We start from the raw sequence: 16,712 nt of genomic DNA, 5'->3' as shown, positions 1-16,712 counted from the left end.
TGAATTTATTTTCTTAAAATTTCAATACAATATATTCTGGTAATTATTTCTTTCCTTTCTTCATTGCAGATCCTGCCCATCTCTGCAATTCCAGACTTCCACAAAAATTCAGAGTTTTAAGGGGACACATAAGGGTTTGCACATGAGGCATTCATGTCTAGATAGACAGTCAATGGTTTCAAAATCCATAATTGACAATACATTTTATCTCCTAAAAGTTATTAATATTAAAAAACAATATTAAATAGTATTAATTAAAATTATTATACAATACACATATTTGATTTGACAGATTACATTTCATTTATCAATGCGTAGTAATAAAATTCAAGGCTCAAGAGTTGGCTCAGTGGTACAGTGCCTGCCTCCCAGTATTAGTATCTTTGCTTGATTCATAACTCTTTGCTTAGAAGCTGGGTGTTATGATTTGTCCTATAGTCCCATCACTGGAGGCCTTGTGCCTGGAGTGTAAGTACTGTAAGTGTTGCCATCCAAAGATTCTATCTGCATATTTGTGTCCCAGATTCATTGTATATCCTTCTTCAGAACTAAGATAAAAATCAACTGGTGAACATATGCAAATTCAACTCTAGCCTCCAAACATGTGAGAAAACCATGTACTATACACACAGAGTCTAACCAATTAGAATTTACAGCCATTGTCTTTATCCCATGGGATTTACAACTTGTATTTATTTAAACCTGTGTCATGGATCTTGCACACCTTGAATGAACTGCTTGATATGCAACCCAAGAGATGTGCTCCTGTAGACTTATTGACTCTCTACAATTTTCCAACTGTATTTCCTACTCTGGAGACTTCCATTCCATTCCCAGCCATGAGAGTGGCTTATTTAAGATCATGAAAGCAAGAAACGATATTTTTCTAAAAGCTTAATTCCTTTTTTTTATTAAAATATAAAAGTTTCCATTTTCGCCCCTACTCCCAACACCCTCCCACTCCCCCCTTTTTTTTAAGTGAGTTTGGTTCATAAACTTCAGACATTTTACCTGGTGAGAAAGCACTCTACCACAGAGATACAAGTCTAGCTCTAGCTCAATCTTTTAAAACATCACATTTTCCCACAGAAAATATTTTTGATGACTGCATTTATGCACTACTAAAATAAACAGCAGTCCACAAATTCTTCTTTCTTGACACCCAGCAGTTATAAGTGATTCTGTAAAAAATCAATTTATGGACAGGCAGTAGTGGCACATGCCTATAATCACAGCACTTGGGAGGCAGAGGCAGGCAGATCTCTGGGAGTTTGATGCCAGCGTGGGGTATAAAAGCTAGTTCCAGGACAGGCTGCAAAGCTAAAGAGAAACCCTATCTCAAATACACAAAAACAACGACAACAACAACAACAAAAACCCAAAATGATAAACTTACTGAGCATAAATTTATCAAACAAACAAAGAAAATAGAAGGAAGATAACAAGGAGAAGTATGGAAACTGCACCTTCAGTCGGTGACTCTTATTCTCATTCTGAACTCCATTACCTTTTCATGACTACTGTGTAGTTGAACCACAGATTGTACTGGAATCTCACTACTCATGTTCACCACCACACACCTTAATGAAAAGAAAACTAAGAGCAGACTGCACATATGAGTAATAGTGTCTGTCACACATTGAAAAGACGTAGACAGGTCCTCTTGAGCTGTTTTCTGCCTTTGATGCTTTGGGAATCACTGGGACCTTAAGGAAGAATGGGAACTGGAATGTCTTCAGAGGCTTACTCAGGGTAATGGAGGCCCAGAGCCTAAAGTCAAGCCTTGAATCCCGGTGATGCTGCTCACCAGATCTCAGAGCAGGTTTCTGTGGTGATGATGTTATGGTAATCTCTGTAATGTAAACTATTTATAGATGATGCGAAAGTATGCATCACCGAAGCAAGCACATAGATACTCAGACATATACACACAGACAGATATACAGCAATGGAGACAATCTTTCCCCTTCCCCAAAATACATACAAATGCAGGTGAATACATGAATATTAACTACATATGATATTTGAAAATATTCTTTTCCCACCTTTGTCATTCATTCTACTTAAGAACAAATAGCCATGCTCATTAATAATGCACTCTGATTACATTGATTCATCCCACTATCTGCTCTCCTCTTTCATTCCTTTGAACCTTCTGTCTTCTCCTACTGTATTTCTCTTCTTTTCTCTTCTCCCTCCTTTTCTGTCTTCCTACACCAACTCTGCTTCTTTTTCTGCTTATCAAGAAGCAAGATTGCAGAGTCACTTAATCTTGTGTAATTCTTTCAGTAAGCCCCCAGTTTTATAATGTCTTAGTAGGACCACATTGTCATTTCCACAGAACAGGCATCCCTTTTCATCCATTCCCATATTATGGTCTCATTCTTTCTTTGGTAAATGGCACTCATACCATTAGTTACAGGCAACTCATTCTTTTGGGTTTAAGATCCATTTCTGTGGTTATTAAAAATGTCAGCTTTATGCATCCTCTTCTGTCCACTTTCACTGGTCAAGGTGAATGATCCCAAACAGAAGATGGAGGGCAGAACACTGTGTGCTCATGAGGACATCACCTCTCAACTCTGTGTTCCCAAAGCTATCTGTTAACCTTCTGACTCAGAAGAAAGATTGAGAGAGAAAGAGGGAGAGTGATAGAGACTGTGACATAGACAAAGATAGGGAGACAGAGAGAGATAAAAGGAAACAAGGAGAAACTATAATAAATAAACACACAAAACACAACTGCAACCAGAAATTTAAATAATAATTTGGACATTCAAGGATCAATACACACTATACCTGCAGAGAAAATCTCTAAGTGTGATATGGAGAGACAGTGCAGACAAAGAAGTCCAGTCTTCCATGCTTCTCTGAGCAGGATCTTCTGTGATTCAGATCTCTAAGTGCTCTCACCGCCCCCTGCTGGTTCTCTGTTTCCCACATATGTGTTTTTGTCTGAGCTCACAGTAGCATTCACTCACTGTGTCTCTTGCACAGTAATACATGGCTGTGTCCTCAGATTTCAGACTGCTCATTTCCAGGTACAGAGTGTTCTTGGCATTGTCTCTGGAGATTGTGAACCGGCCCTTCACAGCGTCGGTATAGGAGGTGCTACCACCACTACCACTAATGGCTGCAACCCACTCCAGTCCCTTCCCTGGAGCCTGGCGGACCCAGCGCATTCCATAACTACTAAAGGTGAATCCAGAGGCTTCACAGGAGAGTTTCAGGGACTTTCCAGGCTGCACCAAGCCTCCGCCAGTCTCCAATAATTGTACCTCACACTGGACACCTGTAAACACAAAGAATTAATTTTAGAAAACTGACACAGAAGACATTTTTTTTCTCTTTCTCATGTCCACACAACACATAGCATCTCATCTTTATGAATTACCTTTTATAGTAAGGACAAAGGAAATCAATATGAGCCCTAAATCCATGGTGAGTGTCCTGTGTTCAATGCTGAACCCTGACTGGGAGGACTTGGAAATCCAGGGCTTGTCTCCTGTGCCAAAGATGCAGGGTTAGGGCAGGGCTGGATTTTATGGGCACAAAGATGACTTATTTGCATATCTTCCTGACATAACAGGCTCTGTAGTTTGACCTGTGCATAAGGCATTACTCAGCTCAGATATAAGACATCATACACACTGAAGACAGTTATAGAAACTGAAGCATTAATGTAGTGCTGTGTACACATTTTCCTTGTTAGGAATTCACTACACTGTATTTAGTTCCCTTTTCACCATATGCATGAAAAATGTTGTGTTTCCACACTGTCATGACTCTTTAGGATCAATGTGAAATTTAAAAGCTCCATGCACAATGTAAGCAATGTATAATAGTATCTTGATCGAAGATTGAAATGAACATTATAATATGATAAATTTATCCTAAAATTGTATCAACATAAAAAAATGTCTTAAGCAGAAGTAGAGCCATGCATGCATACAATATGACAAAACAAATTTGCCTAGATATACAAATATTACAGATGAAAATAGGAACATATTGAATATAATTTAAGTTTGTATTAATATACAAGAATCTATACCAATGTAATTTGCCTATAAATAATAGATTTTAAGTATTAACTCTATTACTCACTATTATTATTAGTGTGAGTAATCTCACACTAATCTATTATCCCATTTAATTTCTCCCCCTTTTTTTTTCAAATAGATCCCTTACCCTACAAAATGTTTTTCCCAACCCCAAATCCTATTCTATTTATAATCAACTGCTGAATGATGTCCCTAACCATGAGAACAAACTTTGTTGGGAAAGGGGATGTTTTCTTCTAGAATTACTTCCAGCTGTCATGGAGGTGATGTTCTTTCTATAGGACCTTGTGAAAGTAAAATGATAAATAAGTTCCAAGATTACTGTCTGATATAATTCCAAATAATCTCCGAGTTTTCAGTAGGGTTTTTCTGAGGTTCCTATTTGAAGTTTGGGCAGAACATTTTAGAAAACTCAAAACAGGTCTTATAGTAGTACTATCAGCATCTTGACCTCATATTAACCAGGTGGAGTTGTGTGGCCCCATTTTCTTCCAGAAAAATTCAAAGATTATTGCAAGAAAATTCATTGCTCATTGTGGAAAATTTAAACAATAGACATATACAGACATATATATTCAAAGATAGAGACAAAAATAGGTATGAAGAAAGGTAAAACTTTTTCTAAACTCTTTCTTCTTTCTGTTGCTTACCAGATGGTTCTTGACATGAAACAGAAACTCTTAATTTTTATTTTATTAACTTGCTTGGACTTAGAGAAGAACAGAACCATTGTCCATCTCCAAAACCAGCTCTATCTATCTATCTATCTATCTATCTATCTATCTATCTATCTATCTTTAAATGTAAGCGTTTTGATTATTTGTCCTTACATGTCATATTCCTTTTTCTCAGTGATCCTTATTGGATAGTTATTTTTCCTTCTGTCAGCATCCAATCATCCAGGGTCTCTTGAATTTTTGAAGATATGTACTTTCCTGTAAAGACAAGAGCAGAATCCTTCCCCAAACCTTATAAAGTTTACTTACCACCTGTATGATTGTTACCCCTGTGGATGAGCTGCCATTTCTCTCTCTCAAGAGGTTTCTCTTTTTTAAACTGAATCTTTATTAACTTTTATGGTATACACAGTTTTTCTTCTCCTGTGGAAACAAGAGAAAAACCCCTTCCCCAACACAGCACATCACCTGGTTTCCATTGTGATGTCAACACATCCTAGAAATACACTGGCTGTTTTAAATCAGAAGACTTTCTTATTAACCAACATGTCTCTGCTGCTGTTGTTCTTTTCTCATTAGCATTAAGAAAATTCAATATAAATAAAGCATTATGCAATCTATTCCTGGGGGGTATTTTCCATCTTTTCTGTTTGTTTAACATATCTTTTATAGTTCTATTTAATTTTTCTACAACTGCCTGAACTAGGATAATATTGTGTATTATACCTGTAATATGCTTTTATTATAATAAGCAAAATGGTTTCATTTTCTTAGAGACATATTCTGGACCATTATCTGTCTTTATTTGTGCAGGTGTATTCATGTTGGCCATAACCTTTTAATAAATTGATGGAGGAAGGTTATCTGTCTATTGTGTTACTTTCATTGGTTAATAAAGAAACTGCCTTGGCTTGATAGGTCAGAATTTAGATAGGCGGAGTAAACAGAAGAGAATGCTGGGAAGAAGGGAAGTGAGGCAGACGCCATGACTCTCCTCTTCAAGACAGCTGCAGGTTAAAATCCTACTGGTAAGCCACCACCTCGTGGTGCTACACGGATTATTAGAAATGGGTTAATCAAGATGTAAGAGTTAGCCAATAAGAGGCTGAAACTAATGGGCCAAGCAATGTTTAAAGGAATACAGTTTCCGTGTAATTATTTCGGATAAAGCTAGCTGGGAGCCAGATGGCGGGACACAGCCCGCCGTTCCTTTTACAGAGCGGTGCCCAACGTGGTAACTAAATCCACTTAAAAACCTGAGAAGGCATAAAAAAAGGGGGAAAGAGAGTTTAGCACAACTTTGGACGCCAGATGATGCTGCAGGGCGATCGATAATGAAAAATCCCCAGACTATCTTACAAAAAATACAGCTTTAATAAAACAGAAGGAAAAAATTACACAGAATCCTATCCGTCTGGAATGCTGGATCCAGGCCAAGTCAAGAGGGAGAGAGAGGGTGGGGGCTTTCACCTGCCTGGTTTATAGGTAAACTTTTGCCTTAGGGCAACACGGCCCACGAAGAGGATGTGATTGGTTGAACTCCCCTATCAATATATGTGTGATTACTGAATCAATCTTTTCTGATCTCAAAGCAGTGGCCCATTGAAAACCTGAATAAATATCAATGGTATGGTGTACATATTTTAATTTTCCAAATTCTGCAATGTGGAACACATCCATCCCTTTGAGTACCCTTTGTGTTAGTCTCTGCAGGTAAAGGTGCTGGGTCATAGAAAGATCAAGTAGGACATCTCTTTATAATCTCCTTAGCTTGTTGCCATGTAATAGAAAACTCTTTCTTTAAACCTTTGTTATTGACATGATGTTTCTTATGGAATTCTGAGGTCTTCAACACACTTCCTATCAATAATCGATCAATTTTTGCACTACTTTGTGCTAGGGAACCTGGCAGACCCGAATGAGAGTGGTTGTGTGTTATATATATGGGACAAAGTCTATTCCTGATTATATCTTGAACCTGTGTGAATAATGAAACCAATTCTGTGTCATTTGGTATAAATTCAGTTGTTTCAATATACAAAACTACTCTTACTGCATATTGTGAATCTGTAACTATATTAAGTGGTTTTTTAATATACTTTAGCACCATGAGAATTGCATATAATTATGCCTTCTGGACAGCATTATAAGGGTTTTGTTCCACCTTACATATTTATTCTCATTTGTAACCTGCCTTCCCTGATTTATTTGCTTTGGTATAAAATTTATGGGCCCCAGTTATTGGAGCCTCATATACAATTTGGGAAAGAATCCAAGAAGTTCTTTTCATAAGGTTAAGTTTATTGCTTTTGGGATAATTGCTGTTAATTTTGCCCAAAATTTAGCACAAGCTCTTTGCCATGGTTCATTGCCTTCCCTTAACTTTTTTGTTTCATCAGTTGTAGAAGGCACTATAATCTCTGCTTGGCTTATACCTGCTATCATATGGGTGCCAGATGAAGAAGGGAGCATAAAAGAAATCCCATACTAGCTCAGAAGTGAGTATCATAGAGTGCTATTAATGTCAGGGTAGACTAACAGATCACTATCCTCTGCTGGAATGAGGAACAGCAACCAAATCCTGCAGCCAGGAAAAGAGTCCAGATGTGCTTTACATTGGCATAAATAGTATAAGAGGCCACGCCCCAAGTGGGTGGTAACTTAAAAGCTACTGGTGGTAAGAATTCCTACAGCAAGAACACTTGTCACTTTTCTGAATTTTACTCAGTTCTCAGTGATGTCATCTGAAGGCCTCAGGAAGTTTGTAAATAAGAAGTTTCTTATTGCTGTCTTCTCAGTGATTGTTATGGGGACATATTTATATTTGCAATGCTCAAATGTTTGCATCCTGAAATTTTCCCTATGATCACATTTATTACCCACTCTGCCATTCCTTTTCCCATCTTGATACCAGACAACACATGGCTGTCTTCATGCTGTCTTAGGTCAATTTTTATTTCTGCATATTTATATAGTCAGCACAATGGGGACATTTAATGCATTTTTGTAACAAAACTTTTGGATCCATCTTGCATTTGAGAAGACATTGTTTTTATTTTCCCAAATTCTCACGCTTTCTACCCACCCACTCATTCCCTTTCTCTCACTACACCCAACTTTTTTCTTTCAAAACCCCTGTATTATCTTGTCTTTTTTCCCTCTTTCCCCTCACTTAAGATGTCTTTTCTTGTCTTGACTTCCATTCTAGTTCTAAGCCTAGGAAACAGAAGCTGAAACACCAAACACACAGAGTCTCAAACACACAATCTGGATTTTCTATAAGGCAGAAACTGTCCTTCCTAATCTTCAACATGTTGTGTGATATAATATTTCCAGTATCATTCAAATTCCTCCATGGTTTAGAAAACACTGATGAAAGGAGGTGGGAAGAATGGAAAAAGTAGAGCACAGAGATGGATGCTGTGAAATGCTGTCTTCTGGGCATGACATGGATATCACAATCATGGACTCATAATGGCTACTGTTTGATGCAGTAAAACAATATTACACCAGTTCAGAATTATTGATAACAAAAGGGTTTTTTTAAGGAGAAAACTTACAGATCACCATCCTAAACAACAGTGCTCTGAGCCGGAAGCAAGAGGGAGCTGGCAGTTACCACAGCTTTTTAAACTATAAGAGACCATGCCCAAGTGGGCTGGTATCTTAAAGGCTATTGGCTAAAGGAGCAGAATATGCTCCCTCAGCAGCTGTTGTCTGTAGAAACCCAACTGGGTTCCAGCCAGCCAAAACCATGGTATAGACAGGGCTGCTAATTACTTGTCCCTACTTCATACTGAGAGGAGTTGGAAATTTATTTTTCTGCACAAGAAATATAGTCACACATTTTACAGGATATGGTTAATGGTATGTTTCCAATATTGCAGTCCATGGTTCACACACATGCACATATGGGCAGCACTAACTGTGCTTACATAAGTATAAGGTTGGTAGGGCCCAAAGTTTGGAAGATGAGGGAGTTGTATGGAAGAATATCACACATAGGGATCCTAAAGAATAAAGAAAATTGTAAAAGCTGTATAACTGAGGCTTAAAACAGTAAATACAGAAAGCCAATTAAGGAGCACTGGTAAATATCAAATAACTTTGTAGGCAACTTTATCTGGGACCATATTCCCATCTAACTTAGAACTGGTGGGTTTCTTCACTTATTTCTTAAAAAAATCTATTTGTAGATAATCCTATACATGTATTGTAAAATATCTTTTCACATTTGGTTAGCTGTTACTTTACTCTAAGATGACAATATCCCATCATCAAACAGAATTAGGGGGAACGTATTCCTGCACTACCCTTTGAGGGCTCATGGTGCAATAATAGTTACTCTGGTGTTAGATTACACATACGTGTCATCTAAGTATTCTGTTTTCTTTAAAATTACCTAGAACAAAACAGAGGATATACTGAATAAAAAGAATTTCAAGGGCATCTCTATAAACATTTGTTACTTCTCTTTTACTCCAGAGGGAAAACTGCTTGCACCTATTTGTTCAATTATTTATTTAAATTAATATAGATATGTGAAGTCTTTTAATTCACATTGATAGACTCTCCAAAAAATATGTTCTGGATATTTTTGGTAAAAAGTAAACTCCTTGAGATTAGGATAGAGGTATTGGTTCTGATATGTTTTAGGTCCAACAAACTCATTAAAATTTTCCCTGTTCATCCATTTCAGGAGCAGCCATGTAAGCTGGTCCTCACACTGACCCTGGAAAATATGACAATCTTGAGTTCAACATAGCATGGAGTTATTCAATTCATGGTTATATGTTCTGCTGTCAGGATTCTAAGAATGTAGTCAATGTGGTCTACAAAGCTTCATCACACACTACTGGTTTCACTGACTGAATTTCAGGAAAAGCCTCAGCCTCAGGTGGAAAGATCCTCTTTTCCTTTTTAAATCTGCTCCATGTCTGTGATCCACTAACACGGAGCCCACAACCAACACGGCTTCTCTGAAGACACTTCACTAGCTCACACATGAGACACCTGCTCTTCATATCACCAACAACAGAGAGTGCAGAAAAGTAATTCTGGGAGTAACAAAAGCACCAACAAAAGCACAAACTGTGAAAATCATAGAACTCCGTTGTCTATGGGAAGGACTGAAGAGAGATGGAGCAGGGAGTGGAGCTGATGTCTGCTGGGATGTACATATTTGTGGCTGAGAAATTTGTGGTCTGAGTTGTACATATGGAAGAATCATTATCTTGGATTTCAAAGTGCAAGCTAATTTTTACCAAAATACTAATGTTCAATAAAATAATCTTGCAACAATTATAACAACTGTACACTTTTATAAGGTCTATTAGTTTAAAAGTAAAAAACAAAACTGTGATGGTTCATTTCCTAAAATAACTTTGGAAATTAACAGCTGTCTAAGAATGGGAGGTGAGGCACAAAGATGCCTTTCCTGTTGAGTAGGACAAATAACTGAGTCTCAGCTGCTGTCACCAGCTGCACTGTTCTCCTAGTCTCCATGCTGGAGCCTTCTCAGGATCAATGACTTTCCACACAACTTAAGACAAGCTAGACAGTATGTTCAGCGTTTGGTCTGATGTGCACACATTGTGTGAGGCCAACGTTGGGTGTAAAGCTTTCCAAGATTTCCAAGTCACTGATCATGTCTAACCTTTCCGTTTAACTTGAATCCTATCCTGTTTCAACCATGAAACCCAACCAAGGCTCTAAATTGAGTCTAGGGAAGCTCACATTTTAGAGTCCTAAATTATTTCATCACCTGATCCCATTGCCCACTGTAGAGTCTGTTCTTCCCTGTGTGAAGGTCTCCAACTCTTTTGGATCAGAGTACACCTATAATTAAATTATATATACATATATATTTACACACATATATATATATCAGTTGAAAATACTTTTTAAATGTATGACCAATTCAAATATGCCTACACATCACACTTGTAGAAAAAAATTTTTTTAGGTGATGTGCATAGCCAGCTCAGACATATGGATCTAGCCCTTCATGCCCCCCTGCTCTTGTTCAGGGTGACTTTGACCTGCCTGCTTTCTTACTGCTACCTTCAGGTCATAAGGACATTCTGCATGGAGGCTTGTGTCTAGGTTCATACTTATTCTCCTCGATGTGCATTTTGACGCTGCATTACTAGGTTTTATCATAGATTTTGAAACTATTCATTATGAGGTACAGAGTGTTCTTGTAGTTTTCTTCAGAGATGGTTAATTGTTCCTTGACAGAATTTGCATATTTTATTGAGACACCAGTCTTACATGTATAAGATCATTTTTAGTCCCATTCATGGAGCATGGAAGTTCCCTAAAGGTGAATCTAGAGGCACACTGTGTAGTTACAGGGTTGCCCCAGGCTGCAGCACTCCTTCTCCACTGGCTGCACCTCTCACAGGACACCTGTAAACACTGAGGTTCTGTTCAGTAAACTGTTATACATGTCCACTTTCCCTCTCACTCACATCCACTTACAAACTCCTCATCTCTCTTCTTTATCTTAAATTGTCTTGTAAAAGAGCAAGAAGAAAAACCCAACTTAACCTCAATTGCATGGTAAATGCTCTGTTCAGTGATCTCTGAATGGACAGACCTAGAAATCCTGGACTGGACAACTCTTCCAGAGCTGTGGGGTTAGATCTGGGCAGGTTTTCCTGAGCAGAATAAAGTCCTGTTTTATTTTCTTGCTATTTGTGTTCTCTTAACCTGGGCTCAAAAAGGAGGCTATACTCAGGACAGATCTCATATTCATGGTGGGCACTGTATCAATGATAGGATTCAAGAAAATCTACCCAGAAATGTGGTTGTGTCCTGTAAATATTCAACACTCAAACATCCAAGGCTCATTTATACCATTAAGGCTCCTAGATAACACAGTTACATGTTTCCAGCGCAGCAACGAAGCCTGGTTCTCAGACAATCATGTTTACAATTATTGAAAGCACCATAATATAATTTTTCTTCAGAAGAAAGCCTGCAGCAAGGGAGTATCATTTTCTGTAACTCTTCTATAAATTGAGGGAGCCTACAGTCTTTCGTGAATTCTTTCCCACACTTTTGACATTTCAAATTTTTCCCTTGAGAAATATCAGGGTGAATTTGTCATGACTTGAATTCATTAAATTCTCAGGTAGCTGGCTAACACTATATTTTGTGGGTGTTTTCAGACTATGTATAATCCAATGGTCTACCTTGGGGAGCACATAACCTCAGAGTGTGGCCACATCAGGAGTCTCCTTTACCACACACATGCATCTGTCCTTGGATGTATAACCTTAGTTGTACAGAAGACACCAAGGAGGAATGAAAACTTCACAATGTCGTTAATCACTAAAATATCAGTAAACCAGCAACATAAAATCTTGGACAGCTCATTTAGGTTAAAAATATATTTTATAACTTTTAAAAACATGAAACCATGCTGATTATTACTCTATCTAATCTACAAATAAGAAAGTGTAAAATGTGAGCCTGAGGGCCTGAAATGACCCTTAGGAAGCATCAGTACATTCTAGCACTGCTTTCACCAACAATTTAGCTCAGGGGCAACAGAGTCAAGACAAAGGGATGGGCTCTGTGATGAGACAACCCTGCCTGATTAATGAACTCTTTTTGGAAACACAGATATTTAGTAATATTTTACTTTTCTTTTCATTTACTTTGGAGTAGCAATCTTCCATCCAGTGTTCTCAGCTCCCCCAAACTCCTCCCTCTGAGGATTTACATCTTCTTTATATTCATGCAGGACATATAAGAACTGTGGTGTTTAATTCTCTGAACAAATCCATTAACAAAAGTTTTCAAAAGAGTTACCCAAGGTCTGATGGAAATAAGAGGTAATCACAGCAATCGCCAATCTTAGGGAGAGAAATAAAGGGATGAGTTGAGAGAGGAAGAGTGAGAGAGATTTTTATTTGATGTGCTGTGATTTCTTTTTATTATGTTCGTCTCTCTCTTGTCTGATATTCTCATTGTGGTTACAAAAATCAGGGAAGAAATATCAGAGAAATAAAGGGACATTTCTGATAGTACATTTGGGAACTTGGTATAGGTCAGCTTATTATTAAAGTCACACATTACTTACAATTATCTTCCATTTTAGGGGTCGATCCTTATTCTTATGTGTTTCATCAGTCACTTTCAACTCTCTGCAACCTCAGCCACACATTCCAACATACAAAGACAGAGACATACAAATAGAATGAGAATGAAATTCCCACTTCCAGATACAGTCCCTTACCCATCCTACACACCCACAGTCAGAAACACTTTCAAATCCATTGGTAGAAGGGATGACGTTTTTCATTTTCTGACGGGTTCATCTAGGTGGCATGGACTTTCCATATAGACAAAGCTATAACTGGTTTCTTGATTCTGTCTCTCTATAGAATGTATTAAGTCTGTATTTCACCGTGCCCTACCATCAAATGCACTGATGTCTATAATTAAAGAATTTATTACCTTGAAAACTTTCAATACAATATATTCTGATAATTATTTACATTCTCTCTTCTGTTGAAGATCCTACCCATTTCACCATTTCCAGATTTCCATAATGGTCAGTTTTAAGGCTTATTTATGAGGACATATAAGGGTTTGGACTCAAGTCATTCATTTTCATATAGACAGTTAATGGTTTAAAAAATCCATAATTGGCAATACATTTTTCTTTGAAAAATTATTTTACAATACATGTATTTCTTTTACATATTACAATTGTTTTATCAATGTATAGTGATAATATCCAGTGCTCAATAGTTGACTCAGTGGTAAGATGCCTGCCATCCGGTATTAGTATCTTAGCATGATTCACAATACTTAGTTTAGAAGCTGGGTGTGATGGCCTATCCTATATTCCCAGCACTGGAGGGGGTTGTGACTGGAGGTTCTCTAAAGCTTGCCATCCTAAGAATCTATTTGCATATTTGTGCTCCATGTTTACTGTGAGATCCTGTCTCAAAAATAAGAAAGAAATGAACCAATAAACACACTCAATCTCAACTCTAGCCTTCAGACACATGGGCAAACCATACACAATGCACATATAGTCTAGACAGTTAGGTTTTCAAGCCATCCAAACATTGTCTTTACCCTGCGTGGGATTTATGGTTTATAGTTATTTAGAGCTGTGTCATGGAAATTGCAGACATTGAATGTACTACTTGCTATGGAAGGCAAGAGATGAACTCCTCTATACTTGTTCATTCTCCACAACTTTACAGATGCACTTCCTACTCTGAGGACTTCTATTTCTTTTCCATCCGTGAGAGTGGCTCACTTAAGTCTCTGAAAGTAAGAAATGACATTTGTTTAAGTGCTTAATTCCTATTTTTAGGAGAGTTTGTTTCTTACACTTAAGGCATTTCACATGATTATAAAGCGCTCTACCTCAGAGATACAAGTCTAAATCAATCTTTTAAAACATCACATTATTCTACAGAAAATATTTTTTGAAGGCTGCATTTATGCACTACTAAAATATACACCAGGAACCACAAATTCTTCTCCCCTGATGCCCAGCACTTATAACCCGGTCTGTAAAGGATCAATTTACTGAGCATGGATGTCAAGAATGTTGGGGTATTGAGGATAAATCAAACCAAACAAAGAAAAGGAAGAGGACAAGGAGAAGTAGAGGGAAACTTCACCCTCAGCTGGTGACTCTTTTTCTGAGTCTGGACCCCATGACCTTTACAAGACTACTGTGTAGTTGAACCACAGCATGTTCTGGAATCCCACTATTTATATTCAACTCACACACCTGGATTAAAATGTAAAAATAAGAGCACACTGCATATATGAGTAACAGTGTCTGCCACACATTGAAAAGAGAAAGACAGAGGATGTTCAGCATCATATGTCGGCACACACACACACACACACACACACACACAGAGAGAGAGAGAGAGAGAGAGAGAGAGAGAGAGAGAGAGAGAGAGAGTAGTTAGAGAGAAAGTGTGAGAGATAAAGAAAAAGAGAGAGAAAGAGAGAGAGTGAGAAAGAGTGAGACATCGAGAGAGACATGTAGACAGAGTTAAAGGGAAACAAGGAGAAACACTGTAATAAATAAACACCCACAACACAACAGGAAAAAGAAATTGGAATAAACATTTTGATAATAAGAATTACTACACACTGTACATGTAGTGAAAATCCCTAAGTGTGATAAGGTGAGGCAGTGCAAACACAGAGAAATCCAGTCTTCCATGCTTCTCTAAGTACTCTCAGCGCCCCCTGCTGGTCTAGTGTTCCCCACAGCAGTGTTTTTGTCAGAGTACTCAGTAGCATTCACTCACTGTGTCTCTTACACAGTAATACATGGCTGTGTCCTCAGACTTCAGACTACTCATTTCCAGGTACAGAGTGTTCTTGGCATTGTCTCTGGAGACTGTGAACCGGCCCTTCACAGCGTCGGCGTAGTTGATGTTGATAATACGCTCACTAATCTCTGCGACCCACTCCAGTCCTTTCCCTGGAGCCTGGCGAACCCAGTTCATTACATAATCACTGAAGGTGAATCCAGAGGCTGCACAGGAGAGTTTCAGGGACTTTCCAGGCTGCACTAAGCCTCCCCCAGACTCCAGCAACTGCACCTCACACTGGACACCTATACACACAAAGAATTCTGGTTAGAAAACTGACACAAAAGACATTCTTTCTCTTTCTCATGTCCACACAACACAGAGTATCTCATTTTTATGAATTACCTTTTAAGATAAGGACAGAGAAAACCAGTATAAGCCCTAAGTCCATGGTGAGTGGCCTGTATTCAGCGCTGAACCCTGACAGGGAGGATTTGGGAATCCAGGGCTGGTCTCCTCTGCCAGAGCTGCAAGGTTAGGACATGCCTAGTTTTTATGGGCACAAAGAAGACTTATTTGCATATCTTTCTGCTATAACATGCTCTGTAGTTGGATTTGGGCAAAAGTCAGTACCCAGCGCAGTTATAAGTCATCATACACACTGATGACAGTTGTAGAAACTGAAGCATTAAAATAGCTCTGTGTACACATTTTCCTTATTAGGGATTCACCACACATATTTAGTTCCTTTTTCACCATATGCACAGGGAATGTTGTGTTTCCACACTGTCATGTCTCTTTAGGATCAATGTGAAATTGAAAAGTTCCACACTGCTTTGTTTCTAGACATTATCTCTGTCTATCCCTTTGTCTCTCCTGGACATGGCTTTTTCCTGAGGAGGAATTTGGGTAGGATGACACCTGTCTCTAAGTAAAACTCCTTCTCTGTGACAGGAACACTTGAGACTTTTTTTAATTTTTTTTCTCAGTTCTGAGAAATGCTGTCCTATAACCCCAGGAAGTTTTGCAAATGAGACGTTCCTTGTGGTTGTCTGTCTTCCTATCAATGACTGATATGGAGAGATATTTATATTTGCAGTACTTAATCTTTTGCATCCTGAAATTTTCCCTATGATCACTTTCTACTTCCCACTGTGCTTTTCTTTGTCCCAACTTGATACCAGGAAACACATGGCTGCCTTCAATGTGTCTTATGTCAGCTTTTGTTTCTGCATATTTATATTGTCAGCATAATGGGGGCACTTAATAAATTTTTATAACAAAACACAGAACTTTGGCATCAGTTTGGCATTGTCAGAAGAGTCTGTATTTATTTTCCCATATTCTCATGCTTTCTACCCACTAATTCCCTTTCTCTCACTACACCTAACATTTCATTTCAAAAGCTCTGTCTTATCCTGTGCCATTTCCGTCTTGCCCCTCACTTAAGATGTCTTTTCCTGTCTTGACTTCCATTGTAGTTCTGAGACTACAAAACAGAAGTCAGAAAAACACATACACAGAGTCTCAAACACACAGTCTGGATTTTCTTTGAGGCGGAAAATGTCCTTCCCAATCTTCAGTTTGTTGTGTGATATAAGAATTCCAGAATCATTCAAGTTCCTCCAAGGCTCAGAGAACACTGATGAAGGGGAGTTGGG

General features: G+C 38.2%; 2 pseudogenes across 2 annotated transcripts; both read right to left on the bottom strand.

The window, feature by feature from the left end:
- Nucleotides 1-2,909: 2,909 nt before the first annotated feature.
- Nucleotides 2,910-3,542, bottom strand: LOC148120369 (immunoglobulin heavy variable 3-23 pseudogene; annotated as a pseudogene). Its single transcript, XR_015739287.1, has 2 exons — nt 3,395-3,542; nt 2,910-3,292 (listed from the first exon to the last, which is right to left on the bottom strand). The product of XR_015739287.1 is annotated as an immunoglobulin heavy variable 3-23 pseudogene (transcript).
- Nucleotides 3,543-15,027: 11,485 nt separating this feature from the next.
- On the bottom strand, nt 15,028-15,564 carry LOC148120368 (immunoglobulin heavy variable 3-21 pseudogene; annotated as a pseudogene). The gene is made up of 2 exons (XR_015739286.1): nt 15,457-15,564; nt 15,028-15,356 (listed from the first exon to the last, which is right to left on the bottom strand). The product of XR_015739286.1 is annotated as an immunoglobulin heavy variable 3-21 pseudogene (transcript).
- Nucleotides 15,565-16,712: the final 1,148 nt, after the last annotated feature.

This window comes from Myodes glareolus, chromosome 11 (genome assembly GCF_982192425.1).
Source record: "Myodes glareolus chromosome 11, mMyoGla1.1, whole genome shotgun sequence".
NCBI classification, from domain to species: domain Eukaryota; kingdom Metazoa; phylum Chordata; class Mammalia; order Rodentia; family Cricetidae; genus Myodes; species Myodes glareolus.
The sequence above is the reverse complement of the archived record's forward strand: the minus strand, read 5'-3'. Positions and strand labels throughout refer to the sequence as shown.